Source organism: Nycticebus coucang, chromosome 15 (assembly GCF_027406575.1).
Source record: "Nycticebus coucang isolate mNycCou1 chromosome 15, mNycCou1.pri, whole genome shotgun sequence".
Classification (NCBI taxonomy): domain Eukaryota; kingdom Metazoa; phylum Chordata; class Mammalia; order Primates; family Lorisidae; genus Nycticebus; species Nycticebus coucang.
This window is the reverse complement of record NC_069794.1, coordinates 97,852,854-97,871,704: the sequence shown is the minus strand read 5'-3', so window position 1 is coordinate 97,871,704 and position 18,851 is coordinate 97,852,854. Positions and strand designations below refer to the sequence as shown.

General features: G+C 46.7%; 1 non-coding gene across 1 annotated transcript; it reads right to left on the bottom strand.

Annotated features, from left to right (window-relative positions):
* Nucleotides 1-12,845: 12,845 nt before the first annotated feature.
* LOC128567075 (U6 spliceosomal RNA) lies at nucleotides 12,846-12,947 on the bottom strand. The gene has a single exon (XR_008374747.1). It is a non-coding gene; the product is annotated as a U6 spliceosomal RNA (small nuclear RNA).
* Nucleotides 12,948-18,851: the final 5,904 nt, after the last annotated feature.

Here is an 18,851-nt window from a genome sequence, read left to right as displayed (position 1 = left end):
GCCTCCTCACCTCCACCTCCCTGCCTGCTTCAGTGCTGAGATGGCCTCTCACAGAGCATGGCCCCTGTGGCCCCCTTCCCTGACCGTGCCAGGGCCATCCACCACACCACTGTCTCTTCACATCCCAACCTGAACTCAAGTCTCCTCTGGACAGCTGGGCTGATGTCTCCCACCAGCCCTCCTGTTATGACCCCTCCCCTGGTCTCCAGCCCTCCAGATCTATGGCCCCATTCAGGGGCTTGACCTCCCAGGCTCTGCCAGCATTCACCTCCCAGCACCCCTCAATCTGCCCACCCCAGGAGCCACCTTGGGGTCCACTAAGACAGAGACATCCCATCCTGACATAAGCTCCTGTCACCTCAATTCACCCCTTCTGTGGGCTCCCTCATTTAGCCCTGCCACCTGCCTCACCTTCTATGACCTTCTAGTTCCTTTCTCCATCCAAGCCCCTAAAGCCTGTGGTGTCACCTCCAGAAGTCACTGGGACATCCAAGGCCCTGCCCAGGAAGGATGGCTGTGCTCTTTTCCATGGAAGCAACAGGGCGCACTGCAGCATCCAGGCTGTGCTCTGCCCTTGGCAGTCATCCCTTGCCTCTGTGATAGGTCAGGGACGGTGTGAGCTTGTCTTGTGACCCTTCCTGACCCATGTGATGTGTTGCTGAGCTCCTAGGACAGGGCCACACCAGGGTCTGTCCCTCTGATGCAGCAGGGAAATCCCAGCATCTGATGGTTCCCAAGCACCTGAGCACATCTGGTTTTTCACAGTCCTGATCAAGCCAGTCCTGTGTGCCCTGGAGACACAGAGACCCCTAGGGAACCCCAGAGGGGAAAGAGCAATGAGGGGCTGTGTACACTTCCCAAGCATCTCTCTGCACAACCCTGAAATACGCATCTGCTAAACTGCAGGGACAGTGCTGGGACAGGGGACCAGACATGAGCCCTGAACAACCTCTAGTCTTTGGGGTTGGGGGTGACAGAAGCCAACGGGAGGGCAGCCCTTGACAGGAGGGAACTGGGAGTACAGTCAAGGTCTGCAGGTGCCCAGAGAGAAAGGGCTTCCTGTGGGAAAAGAGAAGTGAAACCCCGGGCCTCCACAGCAGGGGCCCTCATTCACAAAATGAGGCGTCACTACAGTGATATCTACACCATAACCTACACAGTGCTGTGGTGTTCACACACTCCTCTGTAATACCATCTGGACTCTTGTGATAGTGAGAAGCTTCATGGCCAGGCTGAAGTGGCCTTGAGAGTCTAATCTACATAAATTGGCTTAATGTTGTCCCTCCTTTACAGGCATGGTCATTTAAAAACATTGTACTTAGATATAATTACAGAACTTACAGGAAACTGCAACAGCGATATAACAGAACCCTGACCTTCCGCTCAGGATCCCCTGAGTAGAATTTTGCCACATTGTCCTCCCATGGCTGTGATGGCCCCTCCTTGGCCACTGACCAGCCTCAGCAGGCCTGGCCAAGGGCAGCAGGACCACAGAGAACCACTCCGATTTCCCCAAACACTCAGGTTCCCCATCAGGCCACACCCTCTCCCCCACACCACACCCTCCTCCCTCCTGGGTGTGGCCCCCCAGGGAGCTGTACTCAGGCTCAGCCTCTCAGTTTTTGGAAATGGGGTTGTTATACCCAATTTGAGTAGAATTATAGAGAAAATGCCAGCACACTGAGTTCGAATTAGGTATGGGGTCCTTTACCGGCTAGAAGACCGAGAAGGGTTTTCATACCTCAAATTTCTGGGCACCCACATGGGGAAGGAAAGGAGTTTTTATGCCTTCCTTTCAGCTAGGGTCGGGGAGAGGGATGGAGTCCTTCGGTGAAGGAGGCTTTGCTAGGTTAGATCTACAGGTTGGTGAATGCAGTGTTACAAGGGTCTGCTGTGGGCTAATCCCCTGACTCTGCAGGATATGTTTGTTTAACAGTCCATTTCTGCAAGGCATACTGCTGAAGAGGGTGCTGAAAGGGCAGAGGAAAGAGAGTGAAAATTGGGGTCTGTTTGGCCTTTCAGGGGAATAGGGATGGAGTCTCTCTGCAAGGAAGGACATAGAGTCCCTCTAAAATAGGAAGAACATGCATTCAGGTCTGTAGAGAAAAATGGATAGCTATACGTTTAGAGTCATGCACGCACTCGTATTTTATACACAAATGTGTATATAGGTCAATGAGGTCCAGCCAAACACTGCCAGGAACACACCTGTAATGGAAGAAAACATATTTATTGCTCCATCCCGTGGAGGCTGCAAGGATAGGTGGCAGAGTGAGTGTGCACCCGGGTTCTTCATAAACCTTTTTCCTGGGCAGCAGGAGCACAGCAGGACAGGCAGTAAGGGACTGAGAAGCCAAGGTCCCAGCATGGGCCTTGATGTCTGCTGTCACTGTGGTCTGGGATGAAGAGAATGGAAGGAAAACCTGTCTGAGATGAGGCGACTGCAAAGGAACTGGCCCCAAGAGGCAGGCAGACTGGGCTGCCAGGACATTGGCAAAGGAAAGCACCAGCATCCAGGCCATAAGGGGTCGTTCTTCTTCGGCCTCTCCACAGCAACACCCCTCATCCCCCCATGTCAGTCCTGAGACTGCCCAGGGGTCCGGGTGGGAAAGGCCAAGCCGCCCTCCCTGAAGGTACGGCCTTCCACGAGGAGCACAACAGGGAGCGTGGGCTTGGAGAACGTTCCAGTAATAGGTGAAACCAAAATGGATAAGAAGTAGAAGTTTCTACCATGGAATAATGCAATAAACATTCATGGCACTGGAAAAAGCAGTTGATATAACAAAACAACTTGGGCTTCTACTGTGAAGGTGAATGGGTGAGCTGCCCTGCTGAGAGGGTGAGATGGCCGTGCACCCTCCTGTCACTGCCCAGACAGGTCACTGCCCTTGAGCTCACAGGGGCATCAGCCCTCCATGAGGGCTCAGGGATGTCTGTGCCCAGGAAGGCATGGCCTCTTCCCATTCCCCAGAATTCTTATCTAGTTCTTTAATTTGACTAAAGAGAATAATAACCCGGAAAGAACTTAGTCGTTGCTGAAGTGAATACCCCCTCTAGGGTGGCACTGCAAGAACATGATGCTGCTCTGTACTACAGTAATTAGAATGCTCTTTTCCCAGTGGCCAGCCCGGGGGCTCCCACCTGGAATCCTAGCAGTTTGGAAGGCTGAAGCAGGAGGATCACTTGGGCTTAGGACTTTGAGACCACCCTGAGCAACATAGCATAGCAACACCCCTGTCTCTACACAAAATTAATAAAAAATATCCTGGCAGAAAAAAAGTATTTCTTTTGTTTGTTTGTTTAATTAAGACAGAGTCTCACTTTTTTGCCCTCAGTAGAGTGCCATGACATCTTAGCTCAAAGCAACCTCAAACTCTTTGGCTCAAGTGATTCTCTTGTCTCAGCCTCCTGAGTAGCTGGGACTATAGGCACCCACCACAATACCTGGCTATTTTTAGAGACAGGATTTCACTCTGGTTCAGGCTGGTCTAGAATTCCTGAGCTCAGGCAATCCACCTGCCTCAGCCTCCCAGAATGCTAGGATTACAGGCATGAGCCACCGCTCCTGGCCAAAGAAAAAGTATTTCTTAGTCAAAGCAATAGATGCTGGCATGGATGCAGAGAGAAAAGAACACTTACACACTGTTGAGGGGACTCCAAATTAGTACAACCTCTATGGAAAACAGCGTGAAGATTCCTCAAAGAAATAATTGTAGACTTACCGTTCAATCCAGCAATCCCACTATTGTGTATCTGCCCAAAGGAAAAGAAGTCATTTTACCAAAGAGACACCTGCACTGGAACGTTTGTCACAGCACAATTCACAATTTCAAAAGATGTGGAGTTGAAATAAGTGCCCATGAATTCATGAATGGACAAAGAAAATGTGTTGTGTATGTAACACATGCCATGGAGCACAACTCAGCCATGAAAAGGAATATAATCACGTCTTTTGCAGCAACTTGGGTTGAACTGGAGACCATTATCCTAAGTCAAATATCTGAGGAATGGGAAAACAAACACCACATGTGCTCACTGATAATTGAGAGCTAAGGAACACATGGGCACAAAGAGATGTAAGGGACATTGGGAACCAACACAGGGAGTGGGTAGTAGGGGGAAGGGTTCACTAGGTACACTAAATGCTATTCTGGCGAAGGACACACATTGTACAAGGTATCCATGTAACAAAATCATTTGTACCCCTGTAATATTTTGAAATTTTAAAAAATAATAATGCAACCAAAGTTTTTTTAAAAGAATGATCTTCTTTAAATATCAAAAATTGATTCTAGAAATCTATTATTCTTCACTTTTATAGAGAACCAGAGCAGTGAAAAAGTATAGATTTGGTTTTTTGGGGGTTTTTTTTGTCATTTTGATATTTTCTTTTTTTTTTTATTTTTTATTGTTGGGGATTCATTGAGGGTACAATAAGCCAGGTTACACTGATTACAATTGTTAGCTAAAGTCCCTCTTGCAATCATGTCTTGCCCCCATAAAGTGTGACACACACCAAGGCCCCACCCCCCTTCCTCCTTCCCTCTTTCTGTTCCCCCCCATAACCATAATTGCCATTAATTGTCCTCATATCAAAATTGAGTACATAGGATTCATGCTTCTCCATTCTTGCGATGCTTTACTAAGAATAATGTCTTCCACGTCCATCCAGGTTAATACGAAGGATGTAAAGTCTCCATTTTTTTTAATGGCTGAATAGTATTCTATGGTATACATATACCACAGCTTGTTAATCCATTCCTGGGTTGGTGGGCATTTAGGCTGTTTCCACATTTTGGCGATTGTAAATTGAGCTGCAATAAACAGTCTAGTACAAGTGTCCTTATGATAAAAGGATTTTTTTCCTTCTGGGTAGATGCCCAGTAATGGGATTGCAGGATCAAATGGGAGGTCTAGCTTGAGTGCTTTGAGGTTTCTACATACTTCCTTCCAGAAAGGTTGTACTAGTTTGCAGTCCCACCAGCAGTGTAAAAGTGTTCCCTTCTCTCCACATCCAAGCCAGCATCTGCAGTTTTCAGATTTTGTGATGTGGGCCATTCTCACTGGGGTTAGATGATACCTCAGGGTTGTTTTGATTTGCATTTCTCTAATATATAGAGATGATGAACATTTTTTCATGTGTTTGTTAGCCATTCGTCTGTCGTCTTTAGAGAAAGTTCTATTCATGTCTCTTGCCCATTGATATATGGGATTGTTGGCTTTTTTCATGTGGATTAATTTGAGTTCTCTATAGATCCTAGTTATCAAGCTTTTGTCTGATTCAAAATATGCAAATATCCTTTCCCATTGTGTAGGTTGTCTCTTTGCTTTGGTTATTGTCTCCTTAGCTGTACAGAAGCTTTTCAGTTTAATGAAGTCCCATTTGTTTACTTTTGTTGTTGTTGCAATTGCCATGGCAGTCTTCTTCATGAAGTCTTTCCCCAGGCCAATATCTTCCAGTGTTTTTCCTATGCTTTCCTGGAGGATTTTTATTGTTTCATGCCTTAAATTTAAGTCCTCTATCCATCTTGAATCAATTTTTGTGAGTGGGGAAAGGTGTGGGTCCAGTTTCAGTCTTTTACATGTAGACATCCAGTTCTCCCAACACCATTTATTGAATAGGGAGTCTTTCCCCCAAGGTATGTTCTTGTTTGGTTTATCAAAGATTAGGTGGTTGTAAAACGTTAGTTTCATTTCTTGGTTTTCAATTCGATTCCAAGTGTCTATGTCTCTGTTTTTGTGCCAGTACCATGCTGTCTTGAGCACTATGGCTTTGTAGTACAGACTAAAATCTGGTATGCTGATGCCCCCAGCTTTATTTTTGTTACAGAGAACTGCCTTAGCTATATGGGGTTTTTTCCGGTTCCATACAAAACGCAGAATCATTTTTTCCAAATCTTGAAAGTACGATGTTGGTATTTTGATAGGAATGGCATTGAATAGGTAGATTGCTTTGGGAAGTATAGACATTTTAACAATGTTGATTCTTCCCATCCATGAGCATGGTATGTTCTTCCATTTGTTAATATCCTCTGCTATTTCCTTTCTGAGGATTTCATAGTTTTCTTTATAAAGGTCCTTCACCTCCTTTGTTAGGTATATTCCTAGGTATTTCATTTTCTTTGAAACTATGGTGAAGGGAGTTGTGTCCTTAAGTAGCCTCTTATAGATTTGTTTTTTAAATTTCTGTGTGATATGTGTGTCCGTTGAAGGTTCATGTGACAGTACACACATTCTCTTGCCTCAAGCACACAAAGAGTGAAATATCTCATCTTTAAAGTCTATCTCGTGGCTGTCAGCTAGCAATATCCCAGCAGTGCTCATTCACAAATAACACAATGATGAGTGTTCAGAGGAAATTTCTGCAAAACAATGAAATTGCAAAACTATATAAAATGAAATGTGTACATTGAAATATGCTCTGTTATTATAAAATTTAAAGTCAATCATATTGACACAAAAAATATGACAGGAGCCACAGGTTTTACATTAAAATTGTCTAATTTATGCAAATAAAGTCCTCTTTACCTGTAAGTAATATATTTATGGTCTGTCATTATGCGCATTACTTAAAATTTAAAATAAGGATATTAACCAGTATTGAAAATTTCTTCAAAAGTATCAAGTGAATCACAATGATTTTATTATTTAAAAATGAAAGGACATTAAAATATAACTTGAAAAAATCCGTTCTTTTGTAATTATTTTCACCAGTTAATCAGACAATGCCAGCACCAAGGACTGTTGTGTTCTTTGTTGAACAAGCACTACCTCACATAACTTCCATAAATACCACTGAAAATTTAGCTTTGAATTTATTGGTTTAACATACACATACATAATCTAACATTAATGGCTTTCTCAATTACCCTACCACTTACACTGTAATTATGTATGATCATTTGAAGTTACCCTTCTATTTTAAAGTTGATGTTTCAGCACTAGACAGTTCTATCATCATCTCCTCACGGGTTCTTTGAATTCCTGACAAGAACCCCACCCCACCCCCGTCCTAAAATTTGAGGGCTCCCACTGCCTGAGTGCCATGGGAAGAAATGTAACTTGGTTTTTAACTCAATCATATTTTATTTATTTTAAATGTTTGAATTAAAAGAAGTTTTGTGGAAACCCCTGTGAATATTCACTTCTTTAAATAAATGGAAATAAGTAAAGATTAATTATATTTTTCCTCATTCAATCCAGGGGTGCTTCTCAGAACTATTCCATATGTGTGTAGTCACAGATCACCAGAAACAACCCTGTCAGTAGGTCAGTTATGCCATCGCAGCTTAAACAGAAACTTAGACAGTGCTGGTGTAAGGAAGGGCCCAGCCTGTCAGTTCTCCTCGCTGTCAGCTTCACTCCCTGCATCCTCAAAACTAAAGAACTGACATCATGTGGGGAATGAATTCTGGCAGCAGGTGGCAGAATGTACCCAGCAGTGTCTTAATTCAAGGCTGCAGTGGTTTAGGAAAGTCGGTTTTATTTTAAACGCAAATTATTTACAATAAATTTTTTTTTCTTCTACATATATGCCCAGTAATGAGATTGCAGCATCAAATGGGAGGTCTAGTTTGAGTTCTCTGAGGATTCTCCATACTTCCTTCCAAAAAGGTTGTATTGGTTTGCAATCCCACCAGCAGTGTAAAAGTGTTCCCTTCTTTCCACAGCCTTGCCAGCATCTGTAGCTTTGAGATTTTGTGATGTAGTCCATTCTCACTGGGGTTAGATGATATCTCAGGGTAGTTTTGATTTGCATTTCTCTGACAATTAGAGATGAGCATTTTTTCATGTTTGTTAGCCATTTGTCTGTCTTCTTTAGAGAAGGTTCTAGTCATATGTCTTGCCCATAACTGTTTATCACAGCTCAATTTATATTGCCAGACTGTGGAAACAACCTAAAATGCCCACCAATCCAGGAATGGATTAACAAGCTGTGGTATATGTACACCATGGAATACTATTCAGCCACTAAAAAAGATGGAGATTTTATATCTTTTGTATTAACCTGGAAAACAGCACCCTGGTTTCTCGAGAAATATAATCCTTAACTCTTTGTACTCTTTTTCATTTTTCTCCTGCTAGTTAAAAACTTTGCTTTGATCTAACATCTGTAACTATAACTATGTAGCTGATATTGAACTGAAGAGAGAAAGATGTAAAGAGTTTAGAGGCCCGGGCGTGGTGGCTCACAGCTGTAGTCCCAGCACTGTGGGAGGCCAAGGCGGGTGGATTGCCTGAGCTCAGAGGTTCAAGACCAGTATGAGCAGCAGTGAGCCAGAGTAAGACCCCGTCTCTACTAACAACATCTAAAACAGCCAGACGTTGTGATGGGCGTCTGTAATCCCAGCTACTGGGGAGGCAACGGGACAGAGCATTGCCAGAGGAAGAACATTTTAAAAAAAGAAGAAAGAAAATGAACAACAACAAAAAAAGAGTACTTCAAACGAAGAAGAATGAACAAGCAAGCTGAAATTTAAAAAAAAAAAAGAGTTTAGAAAGAACTGTTCCCAGAATTCAGCATTTTACGCCTTGAGGCACCTGAGTTTTCACCAGCAATTAAAGGTTCCTTCCTCTATATTTTTGATGTAAGTGTCTGTCAGTTTTAATTCACTGTTTTCCTGTAATATTTCAAGCCACTATGCCTGGCTAATTTCTCTATTTTTTTGTAGACGTAGGGACACTCTGTGTTGCTCAGGCTGGTCTTAAACTCCTGGCTTTAAGTAATCCTCCTGCTTTAGCCTCCCAACCTGGGGCTACAGGCATGAGCCACTGCATCCATCCAGAGATACTTTGAAGTATGTCATGTAGAATTGTTTTCAATCTTCTAAATACAAATAAGCTGATCAAGAGATCAAATCACACAGCTTTCCTCTGAGAACACTGCTTCTAAATACAGCATAATTACCCCAAGAGCCCCTCTCCAGCTGTATTTTGGGTTCATCCGCTCGCATTCTGTCCAAGGGTCCTGGACACTGTATCTGGCTTCACTAGACTGTTTTTGTTTTTTGATTGAGGTTTTCTTTTTTTTTTTTTGTAGAGACAGAGTCTCATTTTATTGCCCTCGGTGGAGTGTCATGGCGTCACAGCTCACAGCAACCTCCAGCTCTTGGGCTTAGATGATTCTCTTGCCTCAGCCTCCTGAGTAATTGGAACTACAGGATGATTGAGGTTTTTTTGTTTGTTTTTTTGTTTTGTTTTTTAAACAAGGTTTCACTGTCTTCCCTGGGCTAGAGTGCTGTTACATCGTCATAGCTCACTGCAACTTCAAATTCCTAGATTCAAGTGATCCTCCTACCTCAGCCTCCCGAGTAGCTGGGACTACAAGTGCCTACCACAACACCTGGCTAACTTTTCTATTTTTATTAAAGACCCCATCTCACTCTTGGTCAGGCTGACTCAACTTCTGAACTCAAGAGATCCTCCCACCTTGGCCTCCCAGAGTTCTGGGATTATAGGAGTGAACCACTGTGCCTGGCCTGGAACCTGTTTTAGAGGGAATTCTATGTGTTCTTTATATATAATTTCAGTATGTTCCAGGTCTCATACAAGTCTTTCAATGAAAATTTCCAAGAGCTTTAGGGCCTCCTCTCTTATTTGAGGGGTTTGTTGATGCATTACAAGAGAGTAAAAAGTATCAGAGCATGCCAGGTTCTGGTTCCCATGGGCCACCAGAGAGCTAGGTAACGAGGGTGACCACGAGAACACAGTCATAAAAGCATTGCACCAGAGTGTAGAGTGGCTACTTCTCAAAGTAGATGATGGCCACGGAAATATTCTTAACTTATCATGCAGGGGAGGTGGGCAGAGGAGACTCAGCTGTCTTTAGGGGTGCCCCTGACCTCTGCCGTGATGCCCAGAGAGGGCCCGATGCTGGGAGGAGGGGTAAACCAGATCCATCCAGACCCCCTTGTGGTGCCACTCTGACCTCCTCCATCTGCTTGGCCCTTTGGCCACTGCAGGGATCTTGCAGGGTGGGAAGAGGAACCACACCAACAAGGGTGGCTGCCACACCTGGAAGTGAGGCCTCCACAGTAACACACACTTGGTCACCTGAGAAGGTGTCTCATGCATGTCCACAGTGAAAGACCTGGCAAGAGGATCTTGCCTTCATTGTTATTACATGGACAAATTACCCTGCTCATCAATGAGATAGGATCAAAAATAATTCTAAATGATAAGAACAGTGCCCAAGTCGAGGGTGCTTATAGACTGTGGAGGACACAGAAGAACACACAGACTTACCAGGCGCACTGACCATCCCATGACCAGTCGGAGCTGGTACCACTGCAGCCCTGACTCCCAGCACAGGTCAAAGATTGCGGTTGAAATGCTGTTTGTATACAGCACCCAATGTGAGACTAATGACACATTTCTAATTTGTTACTTTTATCAAGATCTAAGACCTGTGTTAGTTAAAAATTTTTGCAAATGTGTATAATAATTCCTTTGGATAAAAGTGATAGGATTAGATCACATGTGATGCAACTGCCTGGGTCTTTTGCTTTTAGAATTACTTGTTCTCATATTGTGAATCTCATATTTATGTGAATAATTATTAGAATATTTTGGCTTGGCACCCATAGCATAGGGCTTATGGTGCCAGCCACATGCACCGAGGCTGGCAGGTTTGAACCCGGCCCGAGCCAGCTAAACAACAATGACAACTGCAACAAAAAAAATCACTGGGCGTTGTGGTGGGTGCCTGTAGTCCCACCTACTTGGGAAGGTGAGGAAAGAGAATTGCTTAATCCCAAGATTTTGAGGTTGCTGTGAGCTGTCAAGCCACAGCACTCTACCGTGACAAGTGAGACTCTGTCTCAAAAAAATTTTTTTATTATGCATAGTTAGTATAAAATGATCATACCATAGACAGTGTGTGTTAAATCAAAATAAAATTCCACTCAAGCCCTCTGGCTGTCATTACAAGATACAGACATTGGTAAAGAGTTTCTGGTGCAAATTTCCTGAGGAGTTGTAGGTATAAAGCAGATCTGAACACATACCCTTGGTTTGCAGAGGAGGGTCATTCCTCAGTCCACTACCACATCCTTTAATAAGATTTACCTTTTTTTCCCCAGAAATACCAAAGACTCTGCTGATTTCCAAGGAACCTGAGCCCAGTAAAGTGGCAGACAGGAATCTACTTGTTTCCAAAGAACCTGGGTCCAAGAAAGTGGCAGACGAGGAGTCTACTGAGGTCCAAGGAACCTATGCCCAGGAAAAAGGCAGAGAGTCTGCTGAGTTCTGAGGAACCTGGGCCCAGGAAAAAGGCAGATGAGGAGTCTTCTGAGTTCCGAGGAACCTGAGCCAGGAATGTGGCCGACAAGAAGGTTGAAGTCCAAGGAACCTCCCTCCAGGAAAGTGGCAGACAAGGAGTCTGCTGAGTTCCAAGGAATCGGGGCCAGGAAAGTGGCTGACGAGGACTCTGCTGAGTTCCAAGGAATTTAGTCAGGAAAGTAGTAAACAAGGAGTCTGCTACATTCCAAGAAACCAGGGTGGCCAGGGAAGTGGCAGACGAGGAGTCTACTGGGTTCCAAGGAACCTGGTCCCAAGAAAGTGGCAGACAAAGAGTCTGCTGGGTTCCAAGGAACCTAGGCCCAAGAAAGTGACAGATGAGGAGTCTACTGAGTTCTAAGGAACCTGGGCCCAGCAAAGTGGCAGACATGGAGTCTGCTGAGGTCCAAGGAACCTGGGCCAGGACCGTGGCAAATGAGGAGTCTGCTGAGGTCCAAGGAACCTGGGCCAGGAAAATGGCAGAGGAGGAGTCACCTGAGTTCCAAAGAACCAGGGCCCAGGAAAGTGGCAAACGAGGAGTCTGCTGGGTTCCAAGGAACCTAGACCCAGGAACGTGGCAGACATGGAGACTGCTGATTTCCAAGGAAACTGGGCCCAGGAAAGTGGCAGACGAGGAGTCTACTGAGTCCCAAGATATTGGGCCAAGAAGGTGGCAGTCGAGAAGTCTGCTGAATTCCAAGGAACCAGAGTCAGGAAAGTGGCAGACAAGGAGCCTACTGGGTTCCAAGGAACCTAGACCCAAGAAAGTGAAAGACGATGAGTCTGCTGAGTTCCAAGGAACCTGGGCTCAGGAAAGTGGCAGACGAGGAGTCTGCTGAATTCCAAGAAACCTGGGCCCAGGAAAGTGGCAGACGAGAAGTCTGCTGAATTCCAAGGAACCTGGGCAGGGAAGTGGCAGACAAGGAGTCAATTGGGTTCCAAGGAACGTAGGCCCAGGAAAGTGGCAGATGAGGAGTCTACTGAGTTCCCAGGAACCTGGACCCAGGAAAGAGGCAGACAAGGAGTTTCTTGAGGTCCAAGGAACCTGGGACCAAGAAAGTGACAAAAGAAAAGTGTGCTAAGTTCTAAGGAACCCGGGCCCAGGAAGGTGGCAGACGAGGAGTCGGCTGAGTTCTAAGGAACCTGGGCCCAGGAAAGATGGCAGACAAGCAGTCTGCTGAGTTCCAACGTTGTAAGCCAGGAACATGGCAGACAAAGGGTCTACTGAGGTCCAAGGAACCTAGACCCAAGAAAGTGACAGAAGAAGACTCTGCTGATTTCCAAGGAACCTGAGCCCAGTAAAGTGGCAGACGAGGAATCTACTTGTTTCCAAAGAACCTGGGTCCAAGAAAGTGGCAGATGAGGAGTCTACTGAGTTCCAAAGGACCTGGGCCCAGGAAAGTGGCTGACAAGGAGTCTACGGAGGTCCAAGGATCCTGGGCCTAGGAATGTGGCAGACAAGGAGTCTGCTGAGGTCCAAGGAACCTGGGCCCAGGAAAGTGGTAAAAGAGTAGTCTATTGCGTTCCCCACTTGGGCAAATCTTTTCGTGGGCAGTGGGCAGGTGTGCTAAAATACGGAATGTTTCATGAATTTGCATTTCATTCTTGTGCAAGAGCCATCCTAATCCTCTCTGTATCATTCCAATTTTAGTGAGCTGAAACAAGCTCAGATTTATTTTTAATGCTAATATTTCCACAGGACAAACTCAGCCATTATAATTCCTACGTGTCCTTCCATAGGCTTGCGCACCCATCACATCATTAGCACTTCTAGGAACCCTTAGTCCCCCTCTCCCACCACAAGATTCTTTTGCACCATGTGGCTGTGCTGTACATACACAGTGGTCTTCAGCCGGTGTCTGGCTGGTTTCAGAGACCTGTATGACTGAGCACAGCCCTAGAAAGGCTGCCACTGGAGCACCTGCACCTGGCCCCTCTAGCCTGTGGTTCTCAGGGTGGTCAGACTTATCACCTGGGGACTCAGAGATAATGAACAGAGAGCCCCAAAAGACAGGCTGGGAGAGGTGCTGGTGCCCACATTCCTGGGCCAGAACCAAGCACCAGGACTCTTTCAAGATTTGGAGGGGGCACAGCTGTCACTGAAACCACCTGGTTTCCAGGGAAGGAGACATGACCCCGCCTCTCTGTGGGAGATTGGACTCTGGGGGAAGGCGTCAGCTCATCCTGGTCCACACTGAGTCAGCCAAAGCCCAAAGGACTCCAAACAAGATGTGCCTTGACCAAAGTGGTCCTAACTGGCTGTGGTTTACTGTGGTCAGTCATTCTAATCCTTGGAGCAGGCAGAATCACTCAGACGCCCACTATGGTTCCCACAGTCACCAAGTGCCTAGGCTGGGACCACTGGCCCTGGAGGTGGGTCCATTCTGGTGGGCAGGAGTGTTCTACAGAGGCCTCCTTGTCTTCTCTGCCCTCACCAGGCTGGTTCTGTCCTGCCTGGGAGGGGCTGGGTGGGGGCTGGGGGAAGTCTGGACAGCAGGTGCAGAGGGAGGACTGTAGGGCCACCCCACATTCCTGGGTGATCTCTTTTCTGTTTCTTCCCCTAGGGGCCTGAGATCAGGATTCCCCAGTCTCCCTCTCTCTCTCTCATGCTTCCATCTGAGCTTGAAGTAGTCGAAGATACTACAAGGACATTTCTCTCTCTCTTTCTCTGTTTTTTTTTTTTTTTTTGTCCATTTTAAGACCTTTTTTTTTTTGCAGTTTTTTGGCCGGGGCCAGGTTTGAACCCGCCACCTCCGGTATATGGGGCTGGCGCACTACTCCTTGAGCCACAGGCGCCACCCCATTTTAAGACCTTTTTAAATATTAGCTAGATCGACCTTCTGTCTATGTGCTGAATTTTTTACTTGTACTTTGACTTGGTTTATGTTTTGGCTGTGTAAAAAGTTTCTGTTTAATATTTATGTATTAATTTGCCAAGTTCTTTAGAATACATCAGAATTTTTGAAATATAATTATAAAATCCTTCTCAGCCTGGCACAGTGGCTCACACCCACAATCCTAGCACTCTGGGAGGCTGAATTAGATGGATTGCTTGAGCTCAAGAATTTGATACCAGCCTGAGTAAGAGCGAGACCCCGTCTCTACTAAAAATAGAATAACTTGGGCAGCACCTATGGCTCAAAGGAGTAGGGCACCGGCCCCATATGCTGGAGGTGGTGGGTTCAAACCCAGGCCTGGCAAAAAACTGCAAAAAATAAATAAATAAATAGAATAACCAGGCGGTCAGGTGCCTGTAGTCCCAGCTACGCAGGAGATTGAGGCAAGAGGATTGCTTGAGCCCAGGAGTTTGGGGTTACTGTGAGTTAGGCTGATAACATAGCACTCTAGCATGGGTGACAGCCTAAGACTCTATCTCAAAAAACAATAAAAAAAAGTTCCTTTAAGTCTTCTTTACACGCAGGTTTTCACAGAACCACCCATGTATGCATCTAGTTCTTTTATGGTTTCATTTTCTGCATTTATATCTCCAGTGGGTCTAGGTTTATTCTCGGTGACCTGTGAGATGTATATTTGATTTCATAGCTTTGTTCAAAAGAGCCATCTAGTTTTCCAAGTACCATTTATTTAAAAATCCTTCTTTTTTCTTCAGTGATCTGAGATGACACCTTTATCACAGGCTGAATTTCCGCACACAACTGGGGCTATTTCCAGACCTTTTAATCTTCTCCATGGTCTGTCAGCCCATTGCTGAGCCGTATGTAATGGCTTTAGCCAAGACACATATTTTATATCTGGTAGAAAATACATATTAGATATATATGTTATATATAAAATATACATATTTAAATGCACACACACACTTAGCTGCCCTCATCCCAATTGCTTCCAGGATTTTCCCTGCTCCAGTAAAAGGGAGGAACTCAGTTTTTTCAAATGCACTAACTTACTTTGGGCACCCTCATGCCCTTGCAGCTTTATGATAACTTCATGCCTAGGGACAGAAAGGCTTTATTTGCTCTTTCCGGAGCCTTTATAGAGATGGTATTTGGATGTTTGCCAAAAGAATGGTTCCAATGACTTTCCTTTGTACTCACTGTGATACTTAAAAGGCTTATGTGCTGTTGATCCAGGAAACCCTGATGTAGAGTATACTTAACTTGCACCCAACTTTCTTCTCATTTCATTCCTTTTCTTTGTGAGATCTGTGATAAGAACCCCTGGGAGCCGGCCCTTGAGTGGGACTGGGCACAGGTGGAGGACTGGCATGGAGAGAACGTCCTACGCAGATGGCACCCTGGGCACCGGGGCAGGAATGCAGGGCAAGAGCAAGCTGGGGCCTGGGCTGCTCAGCTACCCCATCAGACCCACTCTTCATTGTGCCCTCCCTCATTCCCACACCTTCCGAGATTCCCTATGCCTAAGAGGCATTTTACTCAGAGCCTCACCAGGAGCTGCCTTGGACTCGCGGCCCCTTACATCACATACTCCAAACCTTACCACCTTCAGCCTCTGCTCCTGGCTCTGCTCCAGCTCCACAGTTCCACCTGCCCAGAGCCTGTCTCTGGTCTACGGGGATCAGGTTACCCCTGGTCTCCATTTGAAATCTCTCAGAATGAGTTTATGTAAACAAAGACCCAGTTTGGTTCTCAACTGAACCGTGGCTCCAGCTCACTGGCATCACTGTCCTCTCTCGGGGCATAGGCTGGGTGACGTTCCCTGGGCTCTGTCTTGCTGGTGTCCCCATAACAGACAGTCTCAGCCCACTGAGGCAGATGGCAGGGCAGGGGCTGCAGGATTCTAGACACCCATGGGTGCTCAGGCATGGGACTAGGTGTGAAGGCTGTCAGGTGGTCAGGGAGGGGAAGAGCCCTCAAAGAGGCAGGCAGGACAGCAGGACAGCCACTGAGTGCTCTTGGGGAGGGCAATCTTAGGAATTCAGGAATTGGACCCCATGACTGGTGAGTGAGCAAAGACCAAAGGGAAGAGGGAGGAAGGTACTGGCCTATCCTGGGGGGCCTGTCCCTTCTCCTCCGCTTCCCAAGCCCTACTTATCTTGCCACATCGGCACTCATGCCATGTCCCCAAAAGGCCCCCTGGTGACCTGGAGCAACACTCTGTCCCACCACCCTGCCCCATGTGACACATCCCCGGTCCTTGGTGTAACCTCTCTGCCCATGTGTCCCTTGCAGTAAATGCCAACCCCACTAGGGCAGACGCAGAGCCTCCAGGTAGGCACCCCTTGCTCTCATGTACAGAGAGAGTCATCCTATGGCCCCCCGCAGGACTAAGACGGAGGGGGAGTCCTTAGCCTGGGAACTGCAAGGCCAGCAGGGGAGGTCCGCAGGTGCCCATGGCCGAGCCAAGCTGTGAGAGGATTTCAATGGCTCTCGTACATTGTGGGTGCTAGTCCCTGGATGGATGGTGGCTGGCAGGTATTTGCTCTTTGTCTGTATTTTGTCGTTTCATCCTCTTAAAAGGGTCTTTCATGGAGCATAAGTTTTCATTTTGATGACTCACAACTTATCTATTTCTTTTTATGGATCATGCTTTTGGGGTTGTGTCTTTAAATCTCTTTACCAGCCATGAATGCCAAATTTTTCTTTTAGCATTCTCTTCCCTGAAACTTTACAGTTTTACATTTCACACTGACGAGGGTGATCCATCCAAGTGGACATCCAAGGTGTGAGGCTCCAGCCGTCTTCGTGCACTGGCCCTGCTGTCACAGTGGAGGACACTGCACTGAGTGGAGGAGACACCCTTACCCTGTGAGCTATTTCTGCACATTTGTCAGGAATCAGACAGGCACATTGTCTGGGCTCCTCCCTACTCTGTTGATCAGCGAATCTGTCCCTCCCAGCACACTGCATGGCCTTTACAGCAGGTATTCAAATTCTGAAGACTTGTTTTGTTTTCCCAAAGGACTTCAGCTGCCCCAGTTCCCTTGCTTGTCTGTGTACACTTGAGGGAAGGTTAGTTTATCTCTCCAGGCTGGGCACCCTATGCTGGGAAGCAGGGCTGTAGGTGGTCTCCTTATAGCCTGGCATGGGCTCTCTTCTAGGGGCTAGAGAGTCAGCCCAGTGCTACTTGATAATGTGCTGAGATCCTTCTTCCCTTCGCCCAGCCCGGCAGGCCAGGGCCACACCCCTACCTGCTGCTCTATCCCAGCCTCCATCTTTGTCCCTGCCACTGCCCCTCCGGCCTCTGTTAACACCAGGAGCACTGGGTTCCCTGCAGCTCCCATACCTGCCATGGGGGCTAGTGACAGGACAGGGGCAGGGGGTTCTGGGAGTGGTGGGGGTCCACAGAGGCCAAGCCAGGAGCCAGGGAAGTGCTGGTCCCTTCAGCCTCTCTCAGGGGTGCCTGGAGTCCCAGGAGACATATGGAAGCTATTATCATCCAAATGGGGCTTCAAGACTCCCAAACTCAAGTTCCATATTTGGGATATATAAATAGAAGGAAAATTAGAATCTCAAGGTGGCCCCCTCCCACCCCCAGTATTCACTTCCTATGCACCAGAGCTGCCCACAGAGCACTCCGGAAGGAAGTACCTTGCTGACCTCGCATAAGCAAGGACGGGGACTTGCCACATTGAGTCAGCAGCTAGTCTATGGGCATGGCCAACCTGCGGTCCCTGGACCCGTGCTGACTTTGTGAGGATCTCTATGCTTATCTATGGTGTCAGATATTACCAACAGTATGCACAGACCCTGGATTTCTTTTCCCCATCAGCTTTCCTTAGTGTTTGTGTGTATTCACTGTGTGGTCTAAGACAACTCTCCTTCCAATGTGCACCCAGAGGAAATAAAAGCTGGACACCCTTGGCAGCTCCTAAAACTGTAGTGTTGGGTTCTATACTAATAATGAATTACAAGCTTATCTTTCCAGGTAACAGAACTGGAAGACCAGAGGAAATCAGACATTCTTTCACCTTCCACCCACCTCCTGCCTCCTCCACACCTTCTTTTCTAACATTCACTTTCGTTTATGTAAAATGCAGATTTCCTGGGCCTCAAAAAAAATGTAGTGACTGTGGTGCATCAACCATTCCCTCCCTCACTGCCTTTTCTTTTCTCTCTGTTGCCCTTAAAGGCTGAAGCTCCCAAATTCTCCTTCAGAAAACCAACCACAGCTCTGCTGTGGTTTGTGTTTTTCTCAGGCTCATCCTCAGTTTGACTTAATAAACCTCCATTGATTGAGACTTTGACCTCAGTCACACACTTGGGTTGACACTTGCCTTTTTTTTTTGTCTCAGAGCCTGAGTGGTAAAAATGTGACTGTGTGGTGCCTATGTAGCCCTGGCTGCATACAGTTCAGCAGAGGGGGGACCCACACATCCAGATCTAGGGGCTTATTTGTAAGAGATCTTCTCACGGCCTGCACGCGCCGCCATCAGGGAGGCCAGGCGAGGCCGCGGCGGAGGCTGAGGCCCGGCGCCCTGGGCGGCGCAGGGCCCCCGAAGTCCGTCCCCCCCAGTTAGGCGACGAGTGCCCGAGGGGAGGGGACAGCCAGGCAGGCAGGAAGCTGCGGCTTAAAAGGGCAGCCCGCGCCGGGCCCTGCCTTTCCCCTTCGCGGGGACTCCGAGCGCGCCTCTTCTGTGGCCCGCACGCACCTCC